Source organism: Coloeus monedula (assembly GCF_965178545.1).
Source record: "Coloeus monedula genome assembly, chromosome: 17".
NCBI classification, from domain to species: Eukaryota; Metazoa; Chordata; class Aves; order Passeriformes; family Corvidae; genus Coloeus; species Coloeus monedula.
The window spans coordinates 12,685,155-12,708,035 of NC_138797.1; the positions used below are offsets into that span (position 1 = coordinate 12,685,155).

At 39.5% G+C, this 22,881-nt stretch overlaps 1 protein-coding gene across 1 annotated transcript in view; it reads right to left on the bottom strand.

Moving 5' to 3' along the window:
- PHACTR3 (phosphatase and actin regulator 3) overlaps positions 1–22,881 on the bottom strand; it is a 100,899-nt gene that overhangs the window by 72,897 nt on the left and 5,121 nt on the right. The window lies entirely within an intron of this gene.

Sequence of the window (22,881 nt, forward strand, 5' to 3'; positions counted from 1 at the left end):
TCTTTTTCTCTCCGTCAGAAGCAGCTGGAAATTGCTGTTTAACCAGTACCTTTCATTGGAAATGCTGGAGCAAAGCTCTAGACTTGGTGTAACACCAGAAACAAACACACTGGAGATGTTTTGGCCATTAAAATGCCTCTAACCCCAGTGTAACTTTCGGTCAGCTACCACATCAAACCTGAGATTCCTTTCTCCCAAGACAATTTTGTCTTGTAGCACTGTCAGCAAACTGCTCCAGCCCTGCTTGAAAAGATTCCAGCCCAAATTACAGCAGTGAAAGCCTGTTCTGGCCTCTTCCCTTACTGGTTTTTTCTACAATATTTACATTTTATATTATCCCCCACCAAGTCTTAGCCATAGCTCCCAAAATGCAAGAAAACAGTCTTTCCTTCCTGCAATCCTAAATGCCTTCATTAGGGAGACTTAATGTTGAAGTGTTTTGGAAGGCAGATGCTCTGGATTTAAAAGAAACAGGAGAGGACTCAGTGAACAGCTGCATTGCTCTCAGCTTCCAGAGAGCCATATTTCAGAATGGTTTTCTACATTATTTTGTCAGTGGGAACATATTATTACCATCTAAATTTAAAAACACTGGCTTTCCTGCACGAAGGCAAAAGCAGACTTAAAACCACAATGACTGTTCTGTGCAAGTATTCTGTGCCAATGATGCAGAAAATGAGATCCAAGTGAAAAACAAAGTGGTTTAGAAGGTCTTTGCTTGCAAGGTGTCTGTACAGAACTGGCCAAAAAGCACCGGTACAGGAATTCTTGTACACGTTAATCACTATTCACAGTTCTTTGTTGAAATTTCATTCCATGGATGCTTCAGCTCTTCACTGAGTGCTCAAAAATACTAATAAGCACTATTGTATTATATCTGTTGTACACTGAAATGCTGGAAATTAAACCAATTAAACAATTTTTCAGTTCTGAAGGACAATCTTTTCCAAGTAAACTGAGCACTGTCTGTTTCTGTAGGTACTAGATCATGTAATTCCTGAAAGAGTGTTCTGGCAAAAATTCCACCTTGGAGCCCTGAGCATACCTCCTACTAGGGAACTTCCAAAACCTAGGAAGAAAATCTAAACACATTTTCAATAAAATCTTATAAATTTAAAGTAAATTGCAGTCTTTTTTTGCCCCAGGAAATAGATATTAACAGTTTTTCTCTTATTGAGTCTTCTTATGCATCATCTACAACCACCCACGTTTATTTTCCAGAATAGTTTAGTCAGTGACTAAAGGATCCACCGCAGCTCAGGTAAATTGCTTCTTCTGAAAAAAAGTGCACTAATCATGTGGATAATATAAAACTGATTTGGCTTAATTCAATGAAGATATGTAAAACAAAGGCTTTCAGTGGACAGCCCATTGTTTATTCCCTAAGGTATACTTTAGGGAACAAGTTTAATGAAGTACTGCTTCAACAACTTATTATCACAGGGAGTCTTTTAATTAATGGCATAACCTAGGTCAAAAATTTTGTGTAGGGAAATGCGGAAGTCAAACAAAGCAAAGGACAAACATCCTTGTACCTAAAAGCCTGATTTCTTGGTTGTATTGATCAGTTAATTGAAAAAAAAAAAAAAATACAATGTCTATCTCTCACCATTCTGTGCACAGATACCAGCCCTTCTACTTACTGAAGTTCTGGAAAAAGCTATGACAACCAAAGGCCTAACTTCAAGTGCAAATAAAAATATTAAGCAAAATCTCTATTAAAAATTAAAGATTCTTAGAGCAAAGTTCCCAAACATGTGCTTAAACTTACACACTTAGTCTTTGCAAGGTTAACAGGATTCATCTGCCAGGGAGATGCCTTATTCCAAACAGGCTTCTTTGAGTTTTAAACCCACGTTTGCTAAGCTTCTAAATACTTGAAATTTAGGCACGCAAGTTTGAAAACCTGGCAAAAGCTCCTTAAATGCAAGTGAAAAATAAACAAATCTTTCCTGGTGCCGAAGTTTCTATGAATCATCGCTCTTCAGGCGCAGAGAAGTGGCTGTTACCCAATGCAGGAGCTGTGTCATGGCCACTCAGGCAATGCTGGAGGCTCCTGAGGCTGCAGCAACCAAGGCAAGAGGAAACTTTGGATACAGGACTAACAAGGGACTAAACATATTGAGGAAGCTGCTGCTTTGTACTCTTGCTGGTGGGCAAAATCCCCCAAAAGCTTAGAACAGCTTAACTTCAGATTTTTCAATGCCATAAATAAAACTTTTCCTCCTTACCAGACTCAGATTTAATCTTCCCTTTTTGCACGAGACTCAGAACTCTCATTTTTACACTTCCATATATGAAGCACCTCTGGCCACTTACACTGCAGGAATGAATGATCTCTACAGTGAATACAGCCCTTTCTACAGTACCTCTTTTAGAATCTGAGCTCCATTCATACACTTTGTATTCTCCATGGAATGGAGTTCTCCATTTCTTGGTGGAAACCACGTTTTAGTGAAGCTTTCCTTAGCAAACATGCTTCAAGTATGTGAACTTTGTAAAGCATCCTAAAGGTCTCCTGCTAAATTCTGTGTATGTGGCAATAGTTTTGGGTATAATAGTTTACATTTCAGCTGCCAGTGTATTTCTGTGTTAGAAGACATTCATTTATTTATGAGATTCACAGATCTTTGGATTATAGCTAAAATATAAGACTTTGCTGGTAATAAATTGTGACTCCTTTCACTGAAGCTGGGCAACATTCCATCTTCTAATGCTTTGTTGCACAACTTCTTAAAAAGTCTTCCAGTAAAAAGAGATTAAATTGTCAAAGTTACCAGGTAATGGCTTGGGCAGTGACAGAGCACAAACTTGGCACACAAAGCATATGTGGATATTGAAAATCTCATTTCTTCATTGAGGAAGGGGTCATTGGGTGCAAAGTGGGTTGGTCACCTCTTGAAAATCCCAGGCGTTTGGCTTTTGATTCTTCTTCTCAAAGAAAAAAATGATAATGAGAAAATCTGTCTGTGTATCAGAATGCTGAGTGCTAATTTTAGAACTCTTCAAATAGAATCAGAAGACTCTTTGAGACACTCACTGTGAAGAAAAATTGATATTTGAGGAATCCTTCTTAACAGGTTTTTAATTAGGTGAAATTAGGACTACAACATCCAGTATTTCTTAAATACTCATAAATTGTGTTTGGACTCAGTTTTGAGACTTTTCTATCAGGTTTCATGAATACTTATAGCAGAGGCATACTCATAAAAATTGGAAACAGCTACCCTTTAAAGCAAAAACTTTAAGATTAGATTTAGAAATACTGTAGAATGAGGCATTTGTTCTCTTGTTGTCATGAACCCAAAGAAACCTCTCTTATTTTAAAGTCTTTTTCATTTGAATACACTTAACATGCTTGGAGTACTTTGTTACTACTGCAGTAATTAACATTTGTAACCTTTGCTGATTTGGAATTAATGTTATATTTAGTAGAAAAAGAGAGACCAGAGATTCCAATATATTCCTGGAAGTATCTTTAAAATGTCCTAAGAATTATACTCAAAAGCTAGAAAATTCATACACTAATATCCCTAGGTGTCTTGATCCGTCTTAATTACGATATTTGGGGGTTTAAAATGTGACAATAAGTTGCTTTAATTTTCTCAATAAGGCCTTTTTTCAATTTTTATTTTTATCATCTGTCACAGAAATCTGTTGTATGTGTAAGCAATTTAATGGTTCACTGAAAGGTTGTTATGCAACTGAGTTGTATAAAACCCTGTCCAAGCCCAGAAATTACTGTAAGGGGGAAACAGTGAAATGGTGAAAGGCTGAGAATTTAAATATGTTTTCTCTTGGTATTTCTATCTTTTGTTAGTGAGTTTGTAGAGCTCCTGTGAGGGCAAGAGGGAAGAGGTTACCTAATGTTAGGATGCCAAGGATAAAAAGCTGCTTCCCTGGGCAAGAGTCTGGAGCCATAAGGTAGCCAATGGGGAGTCTGTAGTGCCAGAACTGCTCTGCACAGGTCTGAAGTGATTATTCCAACACAGAGTTTTCCAAACAGAAGCCACTCAGTGCAATGCTGAGCTATTATTAAAATCATTAAGCCTGGATTTATCAGTGCAGGTGATGAGTGCTTAAATGCATCATTCCAGCTGCACCAGGGTCAGGATTCGAGGGCTTTCTATCAATACACATTTATAATCCTGTAAATGAATACAGTGGATGGGCAATATTATCACTTGGTGAAGATGTCACTGGTGCAGTTTGTGAGCCCCTGTGACAGCATGTACAGCTATTTCCAGAGTGAGGATCAGGGTGCAGTTAATGCAAATGGCAGATCCTGCGAGTATTGCTCAGGTCACTAAATCAGACATATTCCTGTTGACCACTGCTGTGATTATCTACACAGCAAAGCACTGCTCCATGAGTGGGGGATGCAGAATTTGGCCCTAAACTGATTATACATAAGTACAACTCCAAAAGGAGTGAAAGACCCAACAGTGGGGTTTTTATTTCACTGACACTGATTTCACAGGAGTAAGAGCTCTTCTTAGGCTGTTTGACAGAACAAAGAAATATAATCATGCTGTACCCTTGTTTGTGCAGTAACAAAATACAGCTTCACAATTCAGTTTATTTTCCAACCACAGCATCCTCTGAGAAACTAGAAACTCTTCCTTGCAAAGAACCTTTGTGTTGGATTGGATGATCTTCTGTGATCCCTGCCAGCCTGAATCACTTTGTGATCCTGTGATCTGTTTATGTAACCCCTACAAATAAAATACACGTCCACATCCATCAATTATTTACCAATATTTCTACAGATGTCCCAAATATATGGTTTTGACCTTCAGGCAGAAACACTGAAGCACAATAGAAAATTCCACTTCGCCAAAGCTGGAAAAGTTCAGAAGCCTATAAATTATCCACTCTTCTAGACTGCAAGATCAACTTTGGTAAAGCAAGAAACAGTAAATCAGGTTCATTTTGTACAAAAAATTCATAAGTGAATCAGTTGTTGATAACCAACACCACTCCTTGGGATGAATTTCTCTATTTGCAATTGAAATTCCTAGTTTGAGCTCTAAATAAATTTTTAAGGGAAGCTTTAAAAACATTACCTAACATCACAAACAACATGTACTTCTCTTCTCACTCGTTAAAAAAGATCTTTGTAGCTTCTAACATTTGTCACCACAGAGCATATCATTTGAAACAGGGATGACCACTTTTTCACCAGCCAACATAAAATAAAGTGAAAAGAGTGGTGTCAAAAAGTAGCACTCAACTGTAATTCCTGTAGGATTTTCTCTTATCGCTTCCCACATTCTATGAGCATTCTTCACAATCTCTCCTGCCTTTTCACTTGAAGTTGTGATGGTCTTTCCAGAGAATAATCAGTGAGAAGGCAATTTCTGCACTGTGTAAAAGTACATATTTTGTCTCTAGTCAGTTCTGAAAATACGGGTTTCTGTCCTTCCTATATGGGATAAATCAGGAAACAACTGAATATGAGGACAGTGTTGGTGGCACAGGCAATAGCCTTAAAACTGTATTTTCATTCCTCTGAAGATTAAAACTGGATAAAATTCTCATTAAATTCATAAATTTTCATTTCATTAATTAAACTTCCATATCCATAGATCCAAGCCAACACGTCAAGAATTGTTGATTTTCCTGTTTAGTAACGCTTTCATGGACTGCTGTTTTGGGCCTCTCTTCAGCACTCTCCATAAAAAACTGCTGTAAGAATTTGAAACTGGCTCTACATTAATCAGCTAATAAGAGTAAGATATCCCAACATGTTATTTATCCTCATAAACTTGCAGCTCTCTCTCACACTGGGAGTTCCAGGGATGTGGTAATGTGGAGCAGGGAGGACCACGCCGCTGTTCAGCACCAAGGTCAGCTCAGGACTATGCACAGCCCACAGCAAACGACCTTGATTCACTAAAAAGTCAAGACTCCCATCAAAAACACAGAGAAATCTCAACACTTGTTGAACAGCAATAGAGAAGATTTTTTTTTTTAAATCTAAATCTTGTATTTTATTCATTAACTGCATTCTCTATAGGCCATTCTATGTGGAATATAATGCAAATACATGTGAGATAAGTTTGTAACACTATTTACACTCGGTAATGCACAATGCAGCTGCAGTGGAAGAAAAGCCAGGTGAATTGAGCACTGCACTTGCACGTACTTTTCTTTGAACCCCTTATGTACAATATATGGATTAAATCGTGCCTTTAGGCACAGGCTTGAACAAAGATCGTAAACTGCACAATCTCCAAAGACATAATATTGTAGCACAGCTCCCTCTTGGCTTCATGGTAGGCCAGCTACAAATGAGCCTTTTCCAAAGCATTCGACAGCGTGTGAGCAACGTCCTGGACGTGCTCACCAACCAGGGCAGTGCCAGCTGAAAAACCTACTGCTCCCTCCACTTCTTGTCTGCTCCTCAGCTACATCCCCCAAAAAAGAGAAATGTGTGCCCCGTGTATGGAGACTGACACACATTTTCAGTCCCTTCAGTGGATGAGTGGATGGATGGATGGATGGATGCATCTAGAGATTGGTTCTGTGTAGGTTCAGCTGACTTTTATTGCTTTTGAGAGTGGACTTGAAACATGGATGCATTGGGTAGGTTGAGATTAATCTATTCCTGACTTAAACTGATCTAGATGCGTGTGAGATGCTCATTCAGAAGGAGTCTTAATATATTTTATACATGTGAAAAGGCAAATTAGGTCCTACTGGATTTATTATGTATCAAGCTAATGAGAGCTTTAATATCTAGAGAAGGGATTGTCATAGGTTCTGAACAAGTTCTTTGGTAATTTACTACTGACAACAAAGCTGGCCTGGGAGTCTAAAATTTCCACAACTTCCAAGTGTTGTGGGTGTAGACACTTTAGGTACACAGTTCAAAAAACCCAAACTGCAGTAAGGTTAGAAAATCTTACCCACGAAGTAACCTGGAATGCACAGCAGCACTAGAGACAACATGGCAGCAGTGCACATGGGAAATCCCAGAACAAAGAGAAAAGTCAATCACTGCATGTTTACTTAAGTGGCCAGACTGATACATTACTGCACACAAAGACATTTCAGCCCAAAAGTTGTCCTTTACATGAATCCTATGGGCTTTTTTTATATGGAAATGCTTACAAAATCTAATCCAATTTACCTAAGTGCGTGTGCTTGGAAGTAGCTTAATTAAACCACAGTAAATTTGCATGAATACTCTCTCCTAGAATTAAAGCAATCTTAATTCAATTTAGGTTCATTTACTTTGGAACAGAATAAAGCTAAATTAAATTAAGCTCACTTTAATTCTCAACATGAGTGTCCACACAGATTTTAATAGTTAATTAATGCACTGTACTTTCATAAGTGAACCTGCATGGATTTTCATAGGCTGTGTTTATGTAAACAAGCTCTAAACACACTCATATTTCATTTCAAGACTGTTCTATTTTCTGTTACAGTCCATATGGGCTAATTTAACAGTCACTAGGAGGAGCCAAGTATTAGCAGATTGTTTTTAACCAAGACTGTATTTTCCATCACTGGATATAAAAGACAATTTTTTATATATTCTCTGAATTACAGTCCTTAATGCAGCCCTTTAGGCCTCAAAATTCACTGATGATGAGCAAAAGAAGCTAGATGTGATTTCTTAGAAAAAAGTCTTTAAATTCCATGTCTAAAAAGGATATACTTAAAGATGTTCCTTTGCAAAATAGATTATAGCATAGGAATTGGATTTTCTAGATAACAGATGCACTAAAACCACAATTTGAAACAATTTTTGGACTCTGTCCCAGCACAAATCAATCATATGGATTCTGAAAATGCTAAGACAGATCTTGAAATGGTAATTAATTTGACATCACAATTTTGATGTCAAAGAAGAAACTCTGAATTATAGCTGTTAAGGCTCTAACTCAGCACTTATAAACAATGTTTCTAAGTTTCACTGTTTCCAAAGTTGCTGGGTCCCCTCATTAGTTTCAGTTTTTAAAATGTTCTCCCGTTCATGGGGTGAGAAACTATCTTTGGCTGCAACTCCTTTCAAATCACAGCTTGCTGGGCAAGGCTCATGTTAGCTGTGATTGCAGTTGGCAGGGCACTAGATTAGCTGTTGACATCAAGCCAACATTTAATTTTGTTTTCTTGAGTCATCTGTTGCCAGTTCCCATGACAACTGCTCTTCTAGCCTTCAGATTTACTAGAGAAAACCATTAAAATGGCCAGGAGTACAGAAAGAGATCCTTTGATGTAGATGGAAGTTCAACTGTTTCCTTCAATGGAAACGGAAAGATCTTTTCAGTTATTACTTTAGCACCACGTAACTTCTGTTTAGGAAAACACAGATGTTCTTGTATTAGAGAAAGAGAGTGAACAGCAGTTTTTAACAAGAAACCTGTTTTAGCATTGTTCTACTACAGAATGAAGGTCTTTGTGTCTAAAAAATCATCTCATGCAGAGGACGGGGAAAAATATTTTTCTATTCTTGCTTAGTAGTAACAAAAGATGAAATTTAAGATATGGATTCTTTTGATCTTCACTGGAGTCCCTGTACATTTCCATTTCTTGTTTCACAAATGTGTCACTTAGGTAAAGGATGTATCTCAGGAAGACATCATTGCTGTGCTGAGTCAGCCCAGAGGTTGAACCAGACCAGAAGAAAAGGCCAATCCCAATCCTGTGGGAGCACCTGGGATCAAAAAATACCTTTGGCTAAAAATACTTCTCAGTGTATATAAAATATGTACAACCCATAAACCCCCTGGTTATGAAAGCATAAGAAAAAATTAAATACCATACTGGATTACAAGCAGCCCTTGTAGTAGAATGTTAATACTCAGTGGTTATTTCTACATCTCCTGTTGTTTTTCACAGGTCCTTCCAAAGTCTGAATTCCACATTCCTCTTATTTGCTGCGTTCAAAGCACTCCAAAGCACTAAGCACCCCCAAACCCCTTTGAAAGAAAAGCAAGCACAAATAGAATGCAAAAAGGTGCACAACTGGTTCAAATACAGACAAAACCCCAGGTAGCTCTGTATCTCTTCATTAGGCAAACATTTGCCTCTGGTATATGGAAAAACAAGCAGCTACACAACTCTGCCATTGCAAGGGTATTTCCCACTGCCCAGGAGCTTGTTCTAGCAAGCATTACTTGCAGGAGGATGTCCAATTCCCCCAGAGCTGCACAGAAAGGGCAGCACATGGCAGTGCTTGCAAGCTCAGGTGAGGATCCAATACTCATGACTGTGGTCTAAGAATTAATGGCCCTCTGCTCAGGCAATACCCTAGGGATCTCTATGCACCCCATTTAGCCTATGTTCCATTATACATATCTGGATGACTTTTCCAGGCTGGTTCTTCAACAGCAATTCAAAATTGCTTTCCCAAATGTGAGGATACCTAAGCCCACTCTTGATTAAAATGGAGAGAACAAGGTGATTACTCTGACAAAAACCTACCTTGCTTCTCTTCTTCTCTGCCCAGTAGAAGCAGTTAAAACATTTTAAAGATAATGTGGGAGAAAGTGAAAGATGAGAGAGAACACACCAGTTCCCCAGCTTGAGTTAACTCTCCCGATCCCACTGGAGAATCATCTTCCACCAGCTGGAAATCCAACCCGTCAGAGATCTCAGCAGGTTGAGTATGTTTGGTACCAGTCACACTGCATGGACTGAGTGTCTTCCCCCCACAGCTGTCCCCCAGTTTGGGTACAAAGCCACCCTTGGCGCTCGACTGTCGGACTGGTGTGAATTAGTGACAAAAGGAAGCGCCATGGCCGGGATGTGCGGCTGCCATCTCCCAGAGCTACACTGGAGATTAAACAGCCACATCCACTAAAGCTGGCAGTGTTTATGTAATGGTTTGGGCTGTGAATTCAGGCTCTGTGTGATTGTTTCAGAAAGCACTTGGCTCGTGAATTCCATTGATGCAGACGCCCGCATACATTCAAAATGCTGTGTTTCATGTTTTGCTTTTATCTTTAAATACATTTGAGTAGGTTTTTTCTCTCTTCTAAAACAGCTCACATAATAGGTAGAACTAAAAATGATCTAATAGCTTCAGTGCCTTAGAGCTACTGCCATGCATGAAATTCAAACTGTGACTATAAAAAGAAGCAAGGACTTTCTCTCCAATTCACATTTTTAACTATTTCTGTATTTTTTTGAGAAGGACAGAACTTGTTCATGTTTCAAGTCAGGATCAGTTAAATAAAACACAATCTGAAAGTTATTACAGGTCATCTGGAGAACTGGAGGCAAAAGTCTGAGGGTTTTTGACTGGTTGAGAAGACAATAAGCTTAGCAAGATTAGTAGTTACTAATTAAGTGGTAGCATGACCCAAATTTGTTTTCACAGCCCTTACTGATTTAGTCAGATGCAATGACATCCATTACAGCTGAGCAAATAGTTCCTGATGAGTAATGTATCTGCACCTCCATACTTTCTATCTGCATATTGCCTCGACTGTGTCACAGTTTTCCTGTCACCATCACCAGCTCATACCTGCTAGATTATTTCTGCAGTGTTTGAAATGTGTATGGTCTGTGTTCAGCTGCCAAACACAAGTGGCACTGCTCAGTCCTAGTCCAACACCTTATGTCAGCTCACTCTGTGACTGAGTGCAACTCTTAATTAAGTTTATTTGCATGTGTGCAAAACATATGCTTGGCTATTCAAACCTTGCTTTGCACAGATGCTGCCTAATTTCGTTAAATGGGAGAGACCACTATAATTTTTAGGAGAAATTAGCCAAATTAGAATAGATTGAACCATTTGACTGTGTTCCCAGACTAACGTAACTATTTGGTACCTTGCTTGTCAGAATTTAAATATTATCTGTTTCCAAATGCTCTGAAATAAGAATTGGTGGTTTTATTGAGCATGGGTGGCTGTTCCTGGGTTTCACTTCGAGCTTCAGCCCAGCACAGGCTGACTCAGTGAGTTCTGAGCCATATGCACACTGAGACTCTCCTGCAGGGGGTATATTGAGACACTCCTGGAGACTGATTTTAGGTTGAATCATAACCCTTATGACTTTGGACGAGCCCACTGAGGAGGCTCACTGTGGGGAACTGGTCTGTCCACTGGAGCGTGCCTTAATTGTGTCATCAGAGCCTTGGGTCATACTGTGAAGAGGTAGACGATGTCATATCCTCTAAACATGTTCTACCCACTCAGGCATTTAATCAGAGACTGACATATTTATTATGGATAAAAGGAACAGGAGGATACCATGAATTTCTTTAGAGCCACTTAATTGACAGTGAACTGGGTAATGAATGACCAATTAATAAAATGAAAACAGAATATAATGGATTTGTACTTTGTTTGTACACAACACGCATCATTAGGACTCTTCAGCCATCATTAGCTCTGTCTCCTCTGCACTGAGTCATTCTGCTCCCTGGAAGAAGTCTAGGCTGCATTACAGAACTGCCAAACCATTCCACTGATAGAGTACAGATTTCTGGGCTGTCCACCTGTGCAAGCTGGTTCCCTGAATTTAGGGGATTCTTTTTTTCCATTTCATGATGAAACGGGTTTTGCAGATAGCTCAAAGCTAATCTCATCAGAATTTTTAAAAAGCAAAGATGTACAAAGAAAAACTCTTACTCTACCAAACAAAGAGTCACACAGCGCTTTGCTCTTGGAGGAGTCTACTTGGCTCACCTGGAAAGGAACTGGATGTGGAGAAACCAGGACGAAGTAAAAGTGGATAAGCTTAATGACTTCTTGTAGCACAACTTACTCAGTCTTAAATTAAAAAGGAACATTGAAGTAATGAAAAAAAAAACAAAGGAAGAAGAGCAGTCTGGCAAATTCTGGCTTCTGTGTTATCAACTCTAGTGAAGTTCTTCCAGTGGTAGATTCTGAAGAAAATCCCCAGAGGGATTTTCTCCATGTCCAGTAAAAATTTTTGTATTTCTAGTAAATAAGACAGTCCTTGATTTACCAGAGAACTAGACAAACATGTAAGACTCAGCCTTTGATTAAAAAAAGAAGCACTGTTCATGCAATCTGATTAAGCAGTCAGTCAGTTATAACACACATATCAGTGGTAGCTGTGTGCTTGAATTCTTCGAATTCTTCATTTAATATCCTGAATAAAATAGGCATGGCAACCACATATAAAAGAGTCCTTTTACATACAATGAAAAAAGTTGTACAAAATATACAAATGATCTGCATGCACAAAAATCCCACGAGTACATATGCAAAACACTTCATTATGCCTGTTAGTTATTGTAATTGCCATTAACGTGTGCAATTACTTGCTCTGCATCACAATTCCAGGTGAATGGTTAAATCAGCTACAAAATTATGAATAGCTGAAAAATCCTGTTTCAAACCCCAAGCCATTTCATTAAATCTCTTCTTGTGTAGTAAACAAAGTGCATATCATGAACTAACAAATGGCAAGCTGTATTATTTCCTGAAGTGACTGCAGTATTCCCAGGAGAACTGAGGTTGTTGTTTACGGAACAAGAATTCCCCATGCAACAGCAATGAAATTGCTCTTCCCATCAGGACTCAGCCACATCATCAGGACGAGTTATTTGTGCCCTGTCAAACCTTGGCTGTTCTCCTAGGGCTGTCAAACACTTTTTTTATGCTGTCTGTGATCTGAGTATTTGAACACTTTCTGCTTAAACCCATTAGCAATAACCTAGGTACAGACATATGTAATTGCCTGGCTTTTCCCTTTTTTGGGGGACCAAACTTTGGGCAGGGTTGGGTTTTCTCGAGTCTTATTCAAAGAGATGAGGACTAGAATATTACAACTGTAAATGTAACTTTTGGTGGGAAAAATTGTAAAATGAGGATGGTTATGTAGTACTTCTTAAGGACTATCAGAGTAGATTTGTCCAAGCACTCCTACAAGACTGTTCCACACTTAAATCCTCTTGGAATTAAAAGCTTTGTCCTCATCTCTTATGATGACCAAATGACTTAATTTTAGGCTCTACATTTTCTGGGAGAAAGAGCTCGTATAGTGGTATTTCATCAGCTGAAATTCAGTCCTAAATATAGCTGAAATTTCAGCAACCTCTTCTATATGGATATTAGGAGCAGAATTGGTGCTCGAGGTTGGCTTCTCCTAAGATCACTCCAGGCTACTGTGAGGATGTGACTGCAGGCCTGATGGATTTATAGTGGCATGAGCCATGAAGAAAGAAAATGTCATAAATCCAGATACCCTTGGGTTGTGCTTTTCACACAATATGTTAATAGGAAAACACACAAAATACAAAGGTAAACAGGTGATAGCTGCCATCCCCTCCTTACCTCTCCTCTTCCCACTTTCCTCTACCAATGAAGGCTACAATTGTTTTTTTTTTTCAGCAACAATGATGAAAAATTAAAACCTAATAGCTGCTCTTTCTTATCCTGGAGATTATCCTAGAGCCTGACCATAGCTGCAGTGCAGAAAAATCTGGGCACATATTTTTAAAATTCAAATTTGAGCAACAACATCAACAACAGCAAATCCCCAAACCCCACCCCCTTGCCCCCTGCCAGGACCTGGACCACACATAGACTGTAATTACCAGAGTTACTGCTGAGCACAGAACACCCAGAATGCAATTATGCTATTAGGGCAGGGTAATCAGAATAACTTGCTTATTAAGAGAAACCCATATACTTGTCCTATGCTTTTATTTTCCCTTCTATAAAACAGCCTCCTTAAGAGATACTACAATTAAACAGTGATTATGCATGTCAAATCAATTTTCAATGGATATGGATTATATGATAGCACAGTACGTGAAAGGGAATCACAGTTTAGTGTCCAGGCATTTAAACTGTGCAAATAGTTTTACAGTGATGCACTGGTTTAGATGTGCAACTGTGAGTTCCCATTATCCTCAGTCCAACAAACTGATGGTATCAAACACAGATGTGAAATGCTCAGTAAAAATGCATCAGAACTGTTACATCTCAGACAAAACTCTAAAAAATGTATACTTACTATTCAAACACCAGTGTTATTGGATCTGAGGTTGGAGCCACTTGGAATTTGCTGATTTGCATGCAATACTTGGGATCCCAAAGCTGCCTACAATGTATGAAAATGATACTTTGTACATCTTTGGGATACAATTGCTGTAAATAACCCATCTGTCACCACAAACATCCTAAATAACCAGGCTGTCACCTCAAGCAGACTCAGGTGGCAGTGGAATAGATAAAGCCTTCTTCACATCTCAGAAGGCAGAGTGTATTTTTGGGCAGAAAAAGGATGAAATAAAACAGCTACTTAAAACCACTCCAGACATACTATTTTTAACAGAAGCTTTGAAGTCATACCTTCTGAAAGCCACCCAAATGACAAGATGAGAGCACTGGGTCAGTCAGGCTGCTGCAATGGTAAAATGCCTGCAAAGGAGTCTCTCTGCTTTTTCTGGAGATTACAAAACATCTGAGTTAGCAATGGTTTTGGTTTGTGCACAGGTGGATGCTCTATGAGAAATGAGGGAACAAAAAAATTGGGCTTTAGAAGGTGTAATTAAAAATTTCACAGCAGCAGTCATGAATCTAAAGTTTGGAACATGGCTTGGATGTTTAATGCAGTGGAAGGACTTCATTTTCGTGGTTCCTCTGAAGATGGGATTGCTGATTTCTGGTATCAAGGGACTGTAAGATCTGACTTGAGGCTGTAAGGCAGGAAATCAGCACTGCCACGACAAATTTTGCCGATTTCAGTATGTATTGCTTCTTATTCTCAGGAGGATCTTGCAGCACCAGTTTTTTGACCACTTCTTCACAAATCCATTTATCTGCAAGACCTGAGCATGCCTGAACTTTGGCTCTCTAGCCCTTGCCCTTGCTCTGAGCTTATCAGAGTCCCTCGCTGCTATCAGCTGAGGGACTCACAGTGCTCTGACTCTGCAAGAGACAGAAGCCCTTGGAGCAGTCACCCAACATTTTCATGACTCAAAGCCAACACCTGTAAGGCTCCTTGGAAAAGCCTTTGAGAGCTGTTATAACAGAAAAGCAGGATTGATGTGGTAAAACAGCTTCCAAAAAGCTGCCGACCACAGCAAAGTGAAGCAAAAAGGCAGCCGCTCACTCCAGCTATACAGACCTTGCCTGTGGCCCTGCTTTCAACAACTCAAGATGCAATTACACATCTATTCACCACCACTGCAGGTGCAAGCTGAGCAACAGCATGAGTATAAATGTGTGTGGGTGTGCAAATGCCTCATTATGGTGATTTGTTAGCACAGTGAGTGATGCTTTGTGTCCAATGAATGTGTAAATTAGGTGCTTAGCTTACTTGAGTGAAAAAACATTTAACTTTGCCTCCCTAGCCCATCCCTCTCGACATTGGAAAAGGAAGTAGTCTCATTCCTTGTCAAAGCAGCAGCTTCCATCTAAAACCTAACTCAACTTTCTTGTGCTGTCCTTGGGTTTCTAACAATGAAGAGAAGGGAATCTTGAGGAATTAGTTGTGTTGAATCGTATCTTAATCACATGCCTGATATGCTCTTATGCAGCATTAGAGTAAGAGGCATCACATCTTGTGTTGTCATTTCTGGGACAGAAAACTGGGGCTGTTGGCTGGGTTTAAATCATTTCTGGCATTAACGAGATTCTGACCAGAGGCTTTATTTCATGTTCAGGATCTGCGCTGCATTATTTCCTATTATATCGCAATACGTTGCAAAGGAACAGCTAAGTTACCAAGACTAATCCTTTAAGTCTTTCTTTCTTTACAATGTCAGACAAAACAAGTCTATGCCATATTTCTGTAATCTCTCTTGTATTATGAGAATATTATGATTTATAACAACAAAATCTCTAAACTGCACGATTCCCGTCAGCTCTGATATGCTTAGTCTTGTTTCTTTCTGTCAGAAAAGATATTTCTAAGTCCCTGTGATTTCGTTTTAACAGATAATATCTGGTTAAAAATCAGATTATTAATGTAAAGCAGGAAAAAGAAGTTTTCTTGTGTTTAAAAAATGAGTATTTCTGATAAACCATGATGTAATACCTAAAGTCCTCCTCTTCCTTCAAGAAACTACTTTAAATGAAAGTTAGTTTTGAAGCTACTGCCACTTTTTCCCTACTTGGATATGTACATTTAGATTAATCTGTTGAAAAGTAGATTTTGTTCCCAGACAACTTTACAGCAGCTACCAAGATCTAAAAGAGATTTCTGCAATGCTCTGCTGGCAAATTGCGGGGGAATTTCTTGAGGGAGGGAGGTGAATTTGAATTAAAAACTAATTAATTAAACCCACCAGAAGTAGCTTTCCATTTCTTTTAATAGGATGAGAAAATAAACTTTAAAATATATATGAAGTGTATCCTCCTTCTGAGAGATCTGTCCTTTTGGATAGAGTGAAAACATCATCCCATACTTTCTATTCAGAAAGTGTGAGTTTATTTCTCTGCTGGTATTTTATGACGTCTAAGCCACTGAAAGTATATTCAGTAACTTAACTCTTTTATAATTATTTCACTAGAGCAGCCAGGCAAACCATGATCTGAAAATGCATAAGCTCATGGCACTGCCAAATGTTTGGGTTGGGGAGATTGGGGTTTTTTTACTGTTGGGTTTTTAAAAAAAGCTACTGCAAAATATATCTAAAATCTTAAAAAAAAAAAAAAACAGGTGACTCAACAATATTAAATTCCAGGGTGCAAAGCAGAATAGATTTTCTGCAGGTGCGTAACACAAATAGCTGATTATATAAAATATCATCTCCCAAATAAGAGAGATGAGTAATGCCCCAGGTCATAGTGCAGCTTTTTTAGAAGAGGTTGGTAGAACTAGAGACCCTTGACATGTTGGAATAAAGCCTAGAAGTTGTGTTGTGAGAGCAAGAGTGAGAAAAATATAAATGGAACAAGTTATTGAAAACAGCCTCTCCTGGGTTTTTGCTCCCAGGGTCTTCTTTCACAAACAAGGGCTGTTTAACCACTTCATCTCCAGCCACCCACAATAACTTTGGAGCTCACTGGCAACTTTCAGCAAAGGGTGGAGTTGGTGAAAAATGACACCAGTGACCCTCTAAAGTGCTACCCGTAGGAAGAGCCTGAGTGTGAGGAGCCTGAGTGTGAGGTCAGGTTTGGTTCCACACCAGAGCACCCCCAGGAGAGCTGCTGCTGCTGCGAGGCCCTTAAGGGAGGAGCGTTCACTCGGCCTGACACTTCATTAGACAACAGAGGAGCCAATCTGAAGTCCTCAGTCATAAACGAGATTTTTAACAGTTTAGGATTGAACTGAGGACTGAAAATGCTGGACCTGGAGGAAGGCCAGCTTTGGTGGCTTCTCTGTTGTTACAGCAGTAACACCCATCCAATTTCCACAAGAATTGTCCGGGAGAAAGACCTCTGGAGCAGGAGCTGCTGAATTTGCTGAGAAGAAAAAGAAGAAAAGAGCTAGCTACAAGAATGAACTCAGACTAGATGGCAGGAAAAGAACTGTAGAAAAAACAGACTGAAAAGTAAAAAGAAGTTGCAACAAGGTCTACCCTGTCACATGAGGACAGGAGAATGTATGGAGGCACCAACCCAGTGAGGTAAGAGGAATGCCAGTCTTCCAGACCAGCCTATGTTGCCTTCAGTGATACTTCCTTGGACTGAAGAAGAAAGATACAGGATAAATTTCTATTAGTTAGGGCCCCTTCTTAAAACATTTTCATTCATGCATAATATTCTGGATTTTTGAAGGACATGGCTTTGTATTTCTACATGTTAAAATCATCTCTTTTACTTGGCTTCCTTTCAGTTTATTCTTCTGGTTGAATTACAGCAGCAAATGTACACCATAACACTAAGAAGTCTCTCTGCTATCCATCTTGACAGCTGTAGTTTACGTTCCCTATGTTTGCCTTAAGAAAATCCACATCTGATCATGTCATCTGTTAAGTTCACCACTGCTGCGAGGGTTCAAGGCACCAGCCTCGGGCAGTGGCTGATATTTGCTCCCATTACAGATCAAACAGAATCAAGGGTTTAGTCAGGATAGGCAGTTTTTGTATCACGCCATTCCATCCTGAATTGGTATCAGGAGTTTACAGCAAAATAGGACATTCTCAGGAACCTCTGGAATGTTCCCAAATGTAGGAGATTCCCAGGTGGCAGGAGTTCACTTATGTTCCTCCCTTGCAGGAAGATGTGTTATTAAGTTCTCCACTGTTAAGTATCTCCTGTGAAACCTGAAGTGATACTCACAGTTTATGTCAGTTCTGATTTTTCATTAATTTTCTTGAGTTAAACAAGAAACAAGGCATTTAAAACTTACGGTGGACAAGTGGAGAATTTGTATGAGTCGAAGACTAGGCTCCATTTTCTTTTTACTAGAGCTTTCTCTGCCTAGTTGGTAGTCTAATGTAAGCACATATTCTCTCCTCCTAGGCACTGTAACAAAGAGCAAAGTCAAATGAGCAACTGTCATGGAAGGCAACATTTAAGTTGAAGTTAAGCTGAAGTGCTGTATCTGAAAATAGGATGTTTTTCTCCTTGAAACTTCTGCAATCCCAGAAAGCTGCTACGCAGTCTACATAGCTGCTTTAATTAAAAAAAAATTACATTTTTTTCTTCTACGCTAAATGCAGAGCTTACAAAATTACAGAAGTCCCATCTGCAAAGCATAAACTTCAGAGAAACCCAATTAAGTCAGTGTTGCATACTCTATCATGTTTGCTCTATTTAAACATTCCACACAGATTCATCTCATTCATGATGGAACAATTAAAAAGGAACTTGCAGGATCCAAGAAACTCTCTTGGAGGCTGATTTCCAAGAGCTCCCCAAGACAGCAGGACTGCTCCAAGATGCAGAGCAAACCTGCCCAAAGCATCAACCCTTGTGGCTGTTATTTGAAGGCAGCACAGGAGACTGACCCTGACTATTTCATGTGGAATTCATGTGGGCTCCTTCAGCCACCCTTCCCTTTGCTCCCAGCCTGTCCCAAGCTTCCAGCCCCTGACAAGAACACTGGCCCAGGCTGGACACACCTCGGTCCTGACTCAGTGCAGCATTTCTTATGTTCTTTTAAGCATTAAAGCCCAAGTCTTGGTGCAGGCTGTTTAGCTGAGAGATGAGATGCAGAGTTCTGAGAGCAACTGAATGAAAAGTGACAGCCATTCCCAGCAGATCAATATGGACAAGGCACAGGGAAGACTGTGTGGCCTGAGGGATGGAGCAGCCCTCAGAAAGCAGTGAAGGCTTCACTGGTTTGATGTAATGCAGTGATCTATGTCCACTTGCTGGTTATGCAGCAATTGAACAGTTTGAGGATGTTAAAAAAAACTAAACTAGATCAAGGAAATTAACACACGAACTGTCTCTTCATTATAGGAACAATTCTGAAGTGCTTTATGCATAAGGACAAGCCTTCCTTCAGCTGGAACCACAGGTCCACATTCCTGACCCAGAATACTGCTGTACTACAGAAAGCAGGATAAAATACCCTTTGATTCAGATCATCTTACTGAAATATTTATGCAGACTCAAGCACGGAGCTATTGACCTGTGTCAAGTTGCTATATGATGTTCTCTCTGGGGCATGTATAAATTGCGTATACATTAGGCCATAAATCAACTTGAATTTCAAACAAAAGTATGGGATTTAATGGGCACAAAGAATCCATTGTATTAGCATCCAAACTGGCTACATTTCGAAGCAAAATCAAGGTATCATATTTAGTTTTACTTACTCTTGGTATTTATAGACCTGACCTGCTTTAAGAAGCAAGGGCAATTAATTCTATGTATTAAATTTTAAAACTACAAAGCCATAAATTTGGTTTAAAAACCCCATGTTATAAATAAATAAATGGTGTAGCCCATTCATTAAAGAACGACTTGGGCAGTCTTGAAACAGCGTTCCCAAATTAAAGATTTTGGGAAAAATTAACACTGTTACTTAACTACTCACTAAAATATCCAGTTACATTTCCAGATAAACATGACTCCCAGCATTATGTAACTCATTCCATTTCCAAGTGTGGTGCAAACATTAACTGAATGAATAATCTTAAACCATCTTCATTCATAGCTAAGGTGTGAAGATCTTTTATTATTTAACAGACATGAGTTTCTCTTATTTGCACAGAGAAGCAAGTACTTGTGTGCACAAGTTATTAGGTGTGCAAATTAGGTCTGAGTTCTTTTACTTAAGGTTTGAAATTAAATTTGAGATTTTCTTTTATTTTAAAAGAAAGCCTGAATTAAAGAGTCAAAGGTAAACATAAAAAAACCACCAGGTATTTCCAATATGATGACCTCACTCTCATAAATCCAGCCTAGGTTTTGATGGTGTATAATCAGTATTTCCACTTCTTGGACAAAGAGGTTTTAATGGTTTAAGTGTCTTTTCAGCAACACTCAGACTACCTGTCAACTTGGGATTTAGAAGAAAAGACAACTTTAAACCACTTTTTCCCCCATTAAAGCTCTGTATTTCCTTTACAGAACTCCAAAGTTTAGCTAAATACAAATCTCCAAACACTGGGAACACTCAAACCCTGGAAAAGCCTAAAACCTCCCCTCAACATGAATAGCATACTTATTAACTGACCTCATTTAATTTCTGCTAAAGTAGCACTAAAACATAACTTTACCAAGCTCTCTCTTGAATCCCAAAATATAAACTGAGCATCAGTAAGTAAAATACTCAGGCAACAGCAAAAAACAGTTTGTGTTAAGTGTGCATCGTGTTGAGGAGTGTAATGATACCCCACCACTGACACAAATTATATGTACAGGACCAACATTATGCATTTGGAGCAAGAGAATCCATGCCAAAGTCCCACCTGTGCAACTTCCTGGGTACACTGTGCCCATTCTCCTCTCCAGACCTGGAGAGATCATTCTCCCCTCCTGGAAAATGCTGGAGCAGAGCTGCCATGTGTGAGATGAGTCGTGTGCCAGGGACAAGGGCTGCTGGGGAAAGAGGGGATTCTCTGCTGCAGGACACAGAAAAAATGGGAGTTCTGTGCTTTCAGTGAAGTTTCTCTGCACCACAGGGACTTGGGGTCCAGTTGGATCTGACCAGCAAGGGAGTGGGAATTTGATGAGGAAGAAAAAGACCTTCTCAAAAGCACAGTGGACCATTTCTTAAAATATAACTCCCATTGTAGTACTTGGTAATATGGTGATGATTTTTCAGGTGCTCTGTATTGAAAACCTCCAACTCTGCATTCACACAAATAGCAAATGTTTTGGGAAGCTTTATAGGGCCTAAATTTGGATTTCAATGGAAAGGAAAATGGGATATTAACTAACAGCCTGCACGTTTCTAGTCTCTACTGAGTATTCCTGAGTACAGTCCCCCTTAGGCGTGGAATAGTAACTTTCTGCAGGGAGCCCTTTGGTTGAATAGGAATTTTTGAGTGAGAGAATATCACTAAGTTTCATATACACAAAACATAGGGTTCAGTTACAAACTGGAGCAAAAGCATTGATTAGCTAATTTTGTCCATAAATTAATATAGAAAAGGATGTAGGACACCTGATAAAATTCTGTTTCAGAAGAAATATGATGCAGGGGAAACAAATTGTGTTAACAAAAAAGACTTGATAGAGAAAAATGAAATGGAAACCAAAGTCTTTCTGGGGAAGAAAAAAAAAAAAAAAAACCAAAAAAAAAACCAAACACAAACCTTTTATAGGTGGCCTGGCTCAAGCATTAGGATCAAATTTAAAGATTCATGCAACAACTAAAGACATCACAGATAAGCCTTTAAGTCTCTGATTTAAGTTGCAGTGATCTAAACAACTGCAGAAGGATGAAGCAGCAGCCCAGATGACAGGCAGGGCACCCACAGCATCTCTCTCTATCCTCCCTCTGCTACCCATTTCCTGCATCTTAAGCACGTTTGAAGTTAAGCACACACTTAGAAGATTTTCTGAATTATGGGCCTGGAATGAACAGACTTGCAGCAAAGATGACTCAAGCAGATTCAGAGAACTGGCACCAATCTCTGTGGATTCCAGTTGTATTCCTGTTTGTCTTTGCCTTCCCTTCGCTCCATACCAGCACCTGCAGCCCAAACCTACCACACTTGACTCTCAATATGCTTTTGAGTTTCCAAACCTCCCCTGCCAGTAGCTTCCAACATCACTGAGGTTACCAGTCCTGGTTAGGAGGAAAGCCCAGCTTTCCAATGGCTCACAGGCTCCTAACACTGCTCAAGACTCAAACTGAGCAATCTTGTTCAAGGAACAAATACGGCAGTAAGAGGAGTCAATTAAAATCTTTAGCAGCTAAATCACCCCTAAAATGTTAAGAGAAGACAATGATAGATATGGAGTGGCACAGTCCACCCAGGGGAGGTTACAGCTTCAAAACAGAAGACAAGAAAGGAAAAGCCATATTAGAGGGTATTCCTATACCTGCTGTTTATTGCATCACAACTTTCCCTGGCCGTTACTTGGACAGCTGATGTCCCTCCTCACGCTGCCTGTGAGGCTCTGCTGGCTTTCAGGTCGGCCTCCAGCCCAAAGAGAGATGATGTAAAAGGAACAAAACACTTTAATTCTCATCTCAGCATCTCTTCTTAGCATCCTAGAAGAATACTCACAAGAATGCTGCCTGCTACAGGACTTTTGAATTACGAAAACTAGAAGCAGTGAGGAAGGAGCTTTAAGTCTTGTGCAGTTGTTCTTCCCTGGAGTTAATTCAGAGCACAGTGCTGCTGATTACACGTGGTATCAATAGAAATAAAAAGGGAATTACTGTCTGGCATAGACATAATCATGTACCTCTGGAACAGCTACTCTGCAGTAGCTTTCACTTGTCAGGTCTTGAAGCACACCACACCAGAGTAGAGGCTGAGGAGCCCCCCTTCATCAGGCAGGAAGAAATTATGATGACAGAGCTGTTAACAACATCTAACACCACTGCCTACACCACAACAGCTCCTTGCCTCGATACAGAT